Here is a 12146-nt window from a genome sequence, read left to right on the forward strand (position 1 = left end):
AACTCTTACTTGTAATTATTTTTACTGCAAATCTTTATACTACTCTTAGTCCCTTTAATCTTATCATTTTCAGAGATTTACAGATAATTTCATGGTGTCAAAATGCCTTTAGGTGCTGCATTTTTTTAAAGGGTGGGGGGAGAAATTTGAAACGGTTGCCCAAGAACTTACGTCCAGCTGAGTCCTAGTTACCTGTGGTTCTTCATATCCAAGGAGAGTAATAGGATTCACCATTAGTAACTAATGCTTTCCTGAGTGGCTGCTAGTTTCTATCTCAGAACTGACCCAGTTAAGGAAAGCCGTGATTTTCCTCAAAGCCTTTTGTTGAGCAAGTTGCATTTTGTAAAGGAGAAGTTGAAGGCACAGAATGGACATCAGGAGTCAGTAGGAGTCACTGAAGAATGCAGTTTAGTGTGGAACATGTACTGAGGTCCTACCATGAATCAAGCTTGGCATAAGGAAATAAACAGGATAGGTAACAGGAAAAATAAACTACAAATGGAAGGGGTGAGGTATGGACTCGGGGTGGGCAGGAAAGTGGTGGAAGGAAAGGGGTAACAAGGACAAGGAGGGGGCAGCCCTTCTCTTAGCTCAGCTCTACAGCTCTGATTAGGACCATGGTCCTTTCACATACCTGAAAATAAGCCTACAATTCAAACCACCCAGCATGTGGGAGAGACCTGTGCTGGAATACAAACAGTAACAGATGAATCTAACTGTAATGCAAATGGTTACTATAACCAATTGAAGGGAGTGGAAGAAAAGACCTAACCTAAGTAACTTTGGAAAACAGTATTTTGACTGGATACTGTAAGGCTAAAGAAACACACACACACACACAAAGTACATAAATGGTATACTCCAGTTAGTAAGTGTGTTTCTTATAGGAGTACTGTAGGTATGTATAGGCTTAGCAATTCTGAAATTGCTTCATGTATATAGTAAGGCTGAACAAATAAGTAAATATATTGTGGGTAGTGGAGCCCTGTCAGAGAAGGAGGTTACTACAAATGGGAAAGAGAGAACACTAAAACAAACTTTGTGGTGTTGAGTCAGAATTAGCATGAACTCATAGTTTTAAATGGATGAATGGTGGGTGGGTGGATGGATGGATGGATAGTAGATACCTACAGACATATACATACAGGCAGAAATAGATCTAGGTGGGGAGAATTAATATACACACTTCTATTTCCTAGCTGTGTTCACTGAGAAGACCTAAAAAAACTGACCCCCATGTAAGCCATGATCATCCCAGGGGCAAATCTTGGTTTCTAGACCCATTCCCCAATCAAGAGAACCAGGGTTCCCCGGAGAAGTGATTAATTCCAGGGCCAGAGCAGGAGGAATGCAGTACTAGATGGGCCTGGAACAGCTTGTAGTGCCAGAGCATGAGGAAGTGCACTAAACAGGATGGGGTTTGTCAGACCAACACCGGTGCTAGGCTCAGGGAGCTCCTAATGGCCCAGGCTGGAACAATTTAATACAACAAAATAAATAAGGGCAGTATTGGATTATAACCCATAAAGTAAAATAGACATCTGTCAGTCTACCCTGGCGTATATTAGAAGGAACAGCTCCTTACAGAAGAACTTGAGTTAATAAATGTATAAGGAAGGAGGGAACTAGAACATCACCAAAAGGCAAACGGCAGGGTAATGGTTTCAGACAAGGTCCACAAGTGGGTGTTGCAATGAGGTGGAAGTTTAAGAAAAAAACGGGATGTTTGCAGAGTCTCATAGACGCTCTCCCAATGTATTCACGATTACACAACAGAGAGTGCCGTTACTGTTTTGTGCCTGCACCCTCAGTATAGGTGTGTTCATTTTTAAATTATCCATGCATACTGTCCTACCATTATATAAATTATAAAGTGGATACAAAATGGATATTAATGTATCAAAGTTGAAATAAGCAATATTTCAATGTCTTGATAATCATTATGACTTTATACTATCAGTAACTAATATCTGCAGGTCCCTTGAGGTAAGGGTTCTCATTAATGATTTAGGTTTAAATCTAAATTTCTAATGACCTTGGTCATTTCAGGGTTTGTAGGCGAGTCAGCTTCTTGTCAAATGTGCTTAGGTCTATAATGTGGCTCATGAACTACTTACACTGGGAGAAGCATAACTTTTCTCTTATATCGTTGCTTGCCTGTGCTTACACTCACGTTACCTTTAGCCTCCGAAGGTTTATTGTGAAGGACTATTTGTTAAGCCACTGTCCACTTTGTAAAAGTCAGTTTAAATTCATTCGTAATACATTTGAGCACAGTTCTAGGTGCTTGCGATATATTAAGGATAAAACCAGAGAATTTAATTCACTATTCCATTAGCCAGACAGTGTCATACATATGTTGTAAGACACTGGAAGCAACTGAAGGGGCACAAGGACCTGTAGGTGGTGACCCCACTCCTTCTCCAGACCGTGAGGGCAGTGACAAGCAGAACAGTCCACATAGTAAATAGTGGTAAAACTTAATTCATTTTGTTTTGTTCTGTTAGGTAAAAAATAAATGTAAATATAATAGACTTGCATGTTTATCTCATTTGCCCTCTGAAGCACAAAGAACTGCTAAGTGGTGGCTCTGACACCAGTTTTCCTGTTGTATGTAGTGTAACATGTCCCCTAAAGCCTGTGTCTGTGTATATATCAGGATGGTCAATAGGAACACAACCGTGTGCATTTTAAGAAGTTTGGCCCAGAGCCGCCGGATGAGCACAGAGTATGCTGTGTGTGACCCAGACACTTTGTGTCCTGGAAGTTGTGGGCATGAGCCTTGTCAGCAGCTCAGTCTCTGAGTTCTCTTCTTATGCTGATGGGCACTGGAGGAAGGCACGAGTCTGACAGGTTGCAAAGCAAAGGCTCACTGCTCCAGCAAGGGAGGGAGCATATGGGTATCCATATGTCTGTCACAGGAGCCAGGCTGGACTCCTTCAGTTTGGGGGCAAGAAGGAAGGTGCTGAAGGCCCAGCTTTTCTCCAGTTGGCACAACATCTGGTTCCAGAATAGATGTGGAAATCAGGTGTGATTGATGAGCTGGGCACCCCGGTCCTGCTCCCTCTCCCTTCCCTGGCCTCCAGCCTCCTTACAAGACCTCACGCTCCTTTCACACGGGAAGAACTCCTCTTATCAGGTGAAAGGAGGGGAGCAAGGAAATGGAGCTGTCAGTTTCCCCTCCCAACACCGCTCTGTGCATCTGCTCTGAAGGCAACCTCTTGGAACAGATGACTCTTTTGTTTTTATGGTGTTACTCAAAGGGTTGCACTATTTATCAGCAGTGTTTTCTTATTACATAAACATGTGAACTGAATTTAAATCAATCAACTCTCCCAGTGGTTGGATTTTATAGAATGAGACATGTAATAATAACTTCATAGAATAATGCTGCATATAAGAATTAACTATAGAACCAAGAGCCCTTTATTGAGTTTATTACATTACAATTACTATGCCTGAAATTTTTTAACTCTCTATTTCAATAAACTCCATTGACTTCAACTGTCAGAATGCAGAGCACTCAGAAAATACAGTACTAATCCCCCCTTATCTGCAGGAGACACATTTCAAGACCCCAGTGGATGCCTGAAACTGCAGATAGTACCGAACCCTATAGATACTATGTCTTTTTCCCTCTTCATACAGATTTATTATAAAATTTAATTTATAAGTTGGGTACAGTAAAAGGTTAACAATCATAACTAATAATAAAATAGAAAATTTTTAATGTAATAAAACTTATCTGAATGGCTTTGGGGCCATGATTAATTAAAATAAGTGCAGTTTGCCCTGACCTGTGTGGCTCAGTGGGTTGGGCATTGTCCCACAAAGTGAAAGGTCTCTGATTTGATTCCTCGTCAGGGCACAAGCCTGGGTTGTGGGTTCAGTCTGCCGTAGGAGCTGGTATGAGAGGCAGCCAATCAATGTTTCTCTCTCATATGGATGTTTCTGTCCCTCTCTCCCTCCCTTTCTCTCTCTAAGAATAAATAAAAATAAAATTTAAAAAAATATATGGGTTACTTGCACACAAGCACTGTGATACCACGACAGTCAATCTGATACCCAGGATGGCCACTAAGCGACTAACAGGCAGGATGCATATACAGCATGGAGACGCTAGACAAAGGGATAATTCATATCTCGGAGGGACACGGGTGGGGCAAAACATTTAATAAGTAGAGATCCACAAAGTTGTTTATGTTAAAAAGAAGTCTGTGTCCCTTTCTGGGTATATCTCCAAAATCTCCAAAAGGACTGAAAGAGAGGTCTCAGAGAGAGACCTACACACCCGTGTTCACTGCAGCACTATTTACCATATCCAAGACATGGAAACAACCCAAATGTCCATTGACAGATGCTTGGATAAATAAAATATAATATATCCGTACAACAGAATACTGTGCAACCTTAAAAAGGAAAGAACTGCTGTCCCATGCTACAACATGGATGCTAAGTGAAATAAGCCAGTCACAAAGGGATAAAACTGGGTGGGTCCACTTATGTGAGGCATCTAGACAGTCAAATTTATAGAGACAGAAAGTAAAATGGTAGTTGCCAGGGGCAGTGGGGAGTGGCAAAAGGGAGCTGTTGTTTAATGGGCGTAGAGCTTCAGTTCTGCAAGATGAAACGTTTCTGGAGATCTGTTTCAGAGCAATGTAAATGTACTTTACACTACTAAACTGTACATTTGGCAAATTTTATGTTATATGGCTTTTAACGCAATAAAAAAGAATTGTTTTTGAAGAAACAAAGAAAGAAAACCTCACTGCTGTGGACAGCAGTTTGGTGGTTCCTAAAAAAGTTAAGCATGGCATTATCACATGACCCAGCAAGTCCATGCCTAGGTATAAACCCAAGTGAATTGAAACAGGTGTTTCAACAAAAGCTTTTCCATGAATGTTTATCACAGCATTATTCACAATAGTAAAAAAGTGGAAACAACCCAAATGCCCACCAAATGATGACTGGATAAACAAAGTGTGGTGTATCCAAACAATGGAATATTATTCATCCATAAAAAAAGAATAAAGTACAGACACATGTTACAACATTGGATGAACCTGGAAAGCATTATGCTAAATGAAAGAAGCCAGACACAAAAGGCCACATATTATATAATCCCATTTATATAAAATGTCCAGAATAAGCAAATCCAAAGAGAGAGAAAGCAGATTCCTGGCTGGAGAGGTAAGAGGGCAATAGAAACTGACTGCTTAGTGCTTTCTTTTGGGGATGATGAAAATGTTCTGAAATTATATAGGGGTGACAGTGGAATAACAGTCAATATATTAAAAGAGCCACTGAACTGTACTTTTAAACGGTTCAAATGGTGAATTACACAATATGTGAATATTACTTCAATTAAAGAAAGAAGTCCTCGTGCATGAAAAGTGGGGAACCAGGGCTGTAATCCAACCCGCATGTTTTCTTAGCTGGGAAAGTAGAAGTGAACTCTGATGAAATGACTCTGGAAGGCCATGGCTGCAGTGCTCAGAGGACACCAAGACCCTCATACAGAGGTGTGGAAAGGCACATTGTCCACTGCAAGCAGCAGCAAATCCCAGTTCAGACCACGCAGCTAGGACACATACTGTCTCTTATGGAAGAGGCCCATGGTCGTGTTGGCTACAGGTGATCTGGGTTCCTCGGGCTCATCCAGGTCCACTTCCGTACTACTGGGAGCTCTTCCTTGCTCCTGGAGTAGCTTCCTCTCCAGGTGTGTGGTAGGTTGGCCACAGCAGATCCAGCCTTCACATCGAACGTGTGGTATCCAGAGGAAGATACAGGCATCTCTTCCTGAGTCTTCTGGAGCAAGAAAAGCTTTGCTAGAAGCCGTCTAACAAACTAATTGGCCAGAATTGGGTCATGGAACTCCAACTCAAACATTGCTGGGATGGTTTCAGACCTGTGGTTTGCAGTGGTGTGGATGTTGGTAAATCAGGCACCAGTACCATAGGCCATGTGAGCTATGTGATGGTCAGTCCAGAGAAGTCTCCTGGAGCTGGGGGAAGAGCGGGCGCCCAGGTCTACACAGAAGAGGAGTGAAGTTCAAGGCAGGCAACAGAGCCAGAGGTCAGAACCTCAGCCTAGAGCCTGGAGAGCAAGTTTGTGAACTACAGCACAGGACTCAGGATCCCAGACCAATGAGGCTGACAACAAGAGATCAGAGCCTAGGCCCAGGGTGTGAGTAAGGACTGGCATCTGGTCAATGGCACAGAACGATTCCCCCTCCCCCTAAGCTCTCATAGAGCATCCTCTTAGAGCCACACCCAGTCTACAGAGCTTACGTGTTTAAACCCAGATGTGGACATAGTAGTGGCCATACACGTTTTGAATGAAAAACTGAGATCTTTGTAAAACCAGATCTTAAAGGTTAGGCCCTAAAGGCACAATCAGAACTAACTAAAGAGCACTGGTTAAGTTATTAGAAGTGCATTGATTCCCATTCTTCTAGCAGATTTTTATAGAAGAGAGAGTTTTTGTGCCCCAGTGATTGTTTGAACAGCAGCCTTTAGCTGATTTCCCAGGGCACACACATCCAAGGGTTCCACTTTTCTGCTCATGGCCATTCATTTGTTCACCCCATATCTGAAAGCACCTACTATGTGCCCTGCACCACAGTTGGGACACAGTGAACAGAGTGAAATCCCTCTTCCCACAGATGCTGCACACATAAACAATTGAATGCATGTATATGCTGTGCAAGTAGAGGTAGCAGTGCTGTGAAGAAAAACAAAGCAAGAAAAGGGACACGAGTGTTCCTCTTCTTCTAGGAACACCAACATGTGGAGGACAACCCAGCAATATTCTTAACCCGGTGATGGCAGCCAAGATCCTCTGCAGGGAGTTGGCCTGAGACATTCACAGAGGGGCAGAAGCAATGAAGAAGCCTGCTGGGGCTGCTGTCATGGGGTGCACCTGTCAGACACTGTCCTCTTGAGCCCACAAGTGTGTTCACACTCATGAAGTCATGCTCATACTTGATCACCAGGATAAGCGAGCACTTTGACTCCACTGTTGATGTGGGGTCACTGGAAAGATGGGTTTTCTGCTGAGGAGAAGCCAGAATGGGATCTCTGTGGAAATGGCTTCAAGAATTATGGTCAAGCCTGAGGCTAAGGTTTTGCAGATAAGGCACAGCCGTGATAGGTTGTTCGTGTGCTGGTCAGAAGGTGGTGGGCGGAGGCCTTCCTGGCATTCTGCCAAGCCGTACCCTTGAGGAGGACTGCGGGAACCTAGAGAAGAAAGTGTGTCTGGGCTCTTAAAAGAATTTGTTGAAAAAGTTGGACTGCCACCACCATCCTCTTATTCTGGGTAACTTGAGTTTATATGACAGGACTGAAGGTTAGAAGTGGGAGAGAGAAGATTATAAATGACATCTGTTAAGTGTTCCTTTGTAGCAGGTTCTCTCAATATAATGAAATTCAGAGCGTCTTCGGCCAGTCCGAGTGTAGAGAAGTAATTGCTGGTAACTCTTCTGGGGGCGCATTGTGGGAGGTGGGAAGCGAAGGGAAGGAGTGCTAAAAGGATAGAGTAGAAATGTGCCTGTTCAGATGTGGGCATCTGCTTTTGAAGATGGCAGTTGAGTGTGAAGCTTGTTTGGTCATCGGAGTACTAATTGGTTCCATTTGCTTAACAACATTCCCGCCTACAGAATAGCCTGACCTCTGCAACTAAGATTAACTTTTGCTACACATGAATCCAGTAAAGTAGACACTATTGGAAAAGGGTTGTTGATATCCTGCATTATTGGTAAGTTCTGGGGGGTAGGGGTGGGATGGAGAGTAGGACAATTAGCAACATGAATGTTGTTAATTAACATGCTGTTTAACATGGAAAAGTTGAGACCCTCTGGTAGGCAGACATATAAGGAGACTGGACTGGTTGGGGAGCGGCATAAATGCACATTTTGAAAAAGGCAGAGCAAGTGATGTGCTGATGCTGGAGGGAGGGCTGGCTGCCCCCCTTCCCTCTGCCACCTGTCCTCCGTGTCTCCCCGCCTCTTCACTCAGAGTTTGACATAAAGGCTCCATGTGGAGGAATATTTCTCCATGTGGGTCATGGCCAGAAATTCCTATCTTCAGGCAACAATGTTCCTCCTGGTTTGCAATTAATTTGAACCTAGGAGTTTGATGAGTATATCCCTTTACCTGGACTTACTGGCGGGTCAGGTTTCTAAATAACATTCATGGACCAATTAGATTATAAATCAATAGCACTGCTTTAATTTCCTGAACCCAGAATCTACCATTCTATACATCAATTTATATTTCAGTTCCCTGAAACTCTAAAAATTAAGGCAAAGAAATGGAATGTTGGTCCATCAGAGGTCTCCATTGTTGTCTTTTTTGCCTTTCCCTTGTTCTAAGTCTGAATCTTTTCTCCAACATTTTAAGTGACTCTATACTTAGGCTTTTTTAAAAAATATCAATGATAATTAAAAACCTAACACTGACTGTGAAAATGAATGAGGAGCATACAAATGATAAAAATGTCAGATTCCTGTGAAATATGGCATAGGGAATATAGTCAATATTGTAATAACTATGTATGGTGCCAGGTGGGTCCTGGAAACATCATAGGGAACACTTTACTCTGTAAAGTACATGATTGTTCAACCACTATGCTCTACACTTGAAACAAATACAAAATAATATTGAAAGTAAACTGTAATCAAAAAATAAAATTTAGAAAAGAGATAAATAAAAGTAAATAACCAAAAGAAAAAAACATCAAATTCCCAATAAAAAGAACATGAACAAACAATTCACAAGAGTGAATATTTGTAAACAAATATTATTAGTGAACAAATACAAACGTTTACTTGTGTCCCAAAAAAAGTAAACTCAAATTGCCTTGATGTTATGTTTTATTGTCTATTCATTATATATAGACTGGCCATCTCAATCTACGTTTTTAAAAAATGTTTCAAATTGCCTACAGATTTGAAGACATTTACCCCAAACTTTGATCTCCTGATTTTCCAAATTCATTTTTTTCCCAGCTTTATCAAGGTATTATTGAACATAAAACATATGTAAGTTTAAGATGGACAGCATGATTTGATAAACATATATACTGAGAAATGGTCACCACATGGTCAGTTCACTCCTCCATCCTGTCACATAATTAACATTTTTTAATGATAGTAACATAACAGGTTCACTCTCTTAACTTTCAAGTATATAATACAGTGTTGTTAATTATTGTCACTGTGCTGTACGTTAGATCTCCAGAACTTATTCAGCTAAAACTGGAAGTTTCGACCCGTTGACCAACATCTGCCCATTTTCCCACCCTCCAGCCACAGCCAACCTCCATTCTGCTGTGTTTCTATGAGGCAGCACTTTTAGATTCCACATATTGTCAGAATTTACAATATTTGTTTTTCACTCTCTGACTTTTTTCATTTAGCATAATGCCCTTAAGGTCCATTTCCTTGGCACAAAAGTCAAATTTTCTATCTTTTTATGGCTGGATAGTATCCCACTGTGTGTATGTACCACATATTCTTTGTCCGTTCATCCACTGATGGACACTTCAGTTGTTTCCATGTCTTGTCTATTGTAAATAGTGCTGCAGGGAACATGAGGGTGCAGATATCTCTACAAGATAGTGATTTCATTTCCTTCTGATACAATCCAGAAGTGGGATTGCTAGATCTCATGCTAGTTTTGTTTTTAATTGAGGAACCTCCATTCTGTTTTCCACAGTGGCCAAACAAATTCACATTCCTATCAACAGTGTACAAGGAATCCCTTTTTTCAACATCTTTGCCGACACTTATATCTTGTCTTTTTGGTAATAGCCATTCTAACAAATATGAGGTGATATCTCATTGTGGTTTTCATTTGCATTTCCCTCATCATGATTAGCACCTTTTCATGTAGGCTATTTGTATTGTTTTTGTTGTTTTATTATTGAGTTGTATGAGCCTGTTATATTTGGATATTAACCTCTTATCAAATACTTGATTTACAAATATTTTCTCTCATTTATAGGTTGCTTTTTCACTTTGTTGATTGTTTATTTTTCTGTACAGAATCTTTTAAGTTTGATGTGCTTTCACTTGTTCTATTTTTGCTTTGGTCCTTTCTGCTTTTGGTATTAGATCCAAAAAATTGTTGCCAAGACTAATGTCGAGGAGCTCTTTCCCTATGTTTTCTTCTAGGAGTTTTATAGTTCAGGTTTTACATTTAAGTCTTTAATCCATTTTGAATTAATTTTTGTAAGTGGTGTAAGATAGAGGTACAACTCCATTCTTTTATGTGTGAATATCCAGTTTTCCTAGTACCATTTATTGAAGATAATCATTTTTCCCTGTTGAGTGTCCTTGGCTTCCTTGTCAAATAACACTTGACCACATATGTAGGAATTTATTTCTGGGCTGTCTATTCTGTTTCATTGGTTTATGTCTGTTTTTATGTTGGTACCATACTGTTTTGATTATAATAGCTTTATAATATAGCTTGAAATCAGGAAGTGTGATGTTTCTGGTTTTATTGTTTTGTGTTTTGTTTTTCTCAGAATTGCTATGGCTATTCAGGGTCTTTTGTGGTTCTATACCAGTTTTAGTTTGTTTTTTTGTCTGTGAAAAATGTCATTGGAATTTTGACAAGAATTGCTTTGAATCAGTGGATTGCTTTGGGTAGTATGAACATTTTAACAATATTAATTCGTCTGATCAATGAATGTGAGATATCTTTTTAATTATTTGTGCCTTCTTGAGTTTCTTTCATCAGTGTTTTATTGTTTTCATTGTATACATCTTTTACCTCCTAAATTTATTCATAAGTATTTTATTATGTTTGATGCCATTGTAAATGCAAATTTAAATTTTTCTTTTTCGGATACTTTGTTGTTATTATATAGAAATGTAACTGAAATCTATATGTTGATTTTATATCCTCTGTCTTTACTGAATCCATTTATCAGTTCTGTTTTTTGATGAAGCCTTTAGGATTTTCTAAGATCATATCATCTATGAACAGAGATAGTGTTTCTTTTTCCTTTCCAAGTCAGATGCCTGTTGTTTCTCTTTATTGCCTAGTTGTTCTGGCTAGGACTTCCAGTACTACGTTGAATAGGAGTTTTGTTCCTGATCAGGTCCTGTTCCTGATCTTAGCAGAAAAGCTTTCAGCCTTTCACCATTGATTAATATGTTAGCTATGGGTTTGTCCCAGAGGTCTTGTGTCTTCTATGCACACATGCATACACACACACACACACAGTGGCAAACTCACTGGTTAGCTGCCAAGTAAGGTAAAACCTCAGATCCTTCGCACTTCAATGTGACTTGCCAAGGGGTGCTTGGCTAAGCAGAAGTGACTGAGCAGCAACCAAGAGAATCTTGGTCTCCTGAGTCCTGGGGCAACACCTTCACCATCCATGGTCCTTCTCATTTCAGTGACTGAGAAGTACACAGAGCCTTTCAAGTTTTAATGCTCTTGCAAATTGCCTCAGGAAGAATTGTCATCAGGCAGGTTTGGCATCGGTAGGTCTGGGGTGGGACCTGAGCCCAAGGCTCCAAGGGATGTGGTACTGCTGTTCCTATCACACTTTAAGTAGCAAGACTCTACCCCAGTCTTTGTAATGTTAATAAAGTCTGTGCACTTTTCCAGAATGGGTCAACACTATGTAAAAGATAGAAAACATTACATAGGTAATTTACCCTTTAGCTGTTGCTAGGTAATTATAACTTCTTGATTGACCACAATGTATATATAAGTACTCCAGAGGGGAGGAGAGGGACAGTGTAAGAACTGTCCATAGGGCAGGAGTGAACATTTTTTTTCGTGGCACTTTAATCTCTTTTGAAAGTGTCTGTCATTCAGCCTGTTGAGTTTTTGATCCTGTCTCATCTTGGGCCATGGGAATGAGAAGTTTGGAAAATTGTCCCTGCTATCCATCAAACAATTCAGCATCATTCAGAAAGTCTAGCAGCCAAATAATAACAAATACAAGCCACCGTTAGACCAGCTGCTTTATATATAGTCTTATTTTGCCTTCACAGCCTACAAGGGAAACTGTGGACCCTCAGTTTTTGGATGAGGAAATCTGCTGAGAAAGGCTAATGACATGCCCAAGGTCATTCTGACAGGAACTGACAGAGACAGGTTTTGAATCCTAATCTATCTAGTTCC

General features: G+C 40.5%; 1 protein-coding gene across 1 annotated transcript in view; it reads left to right on the forward strand.

Moving 5' to 3' along the window:
- DAP (death associated protein) overlaps positions 1 to 12146 on the forward strand; it is a 49970-nt gene that overhangs the window by 13278 nt on the left and 24546 nt on the right. The gene's annotated exons all lie outside the window — the stretch shown is intronic.

This window comes from Furipterus horrens, unplaced genomic scaffold, assembly GCF_987537825.1.
Source record: "Furipterus horrens unplaced genomic scaffold, mFurHor1.1.pri manual_scaffold_5, whole genome shotgun sequence".
NCBI lineage: Eukaryota > Metazoa > Chordata > Mammalia > Chiroptera > Furipteridae > Furipterus > Furipterus horrens.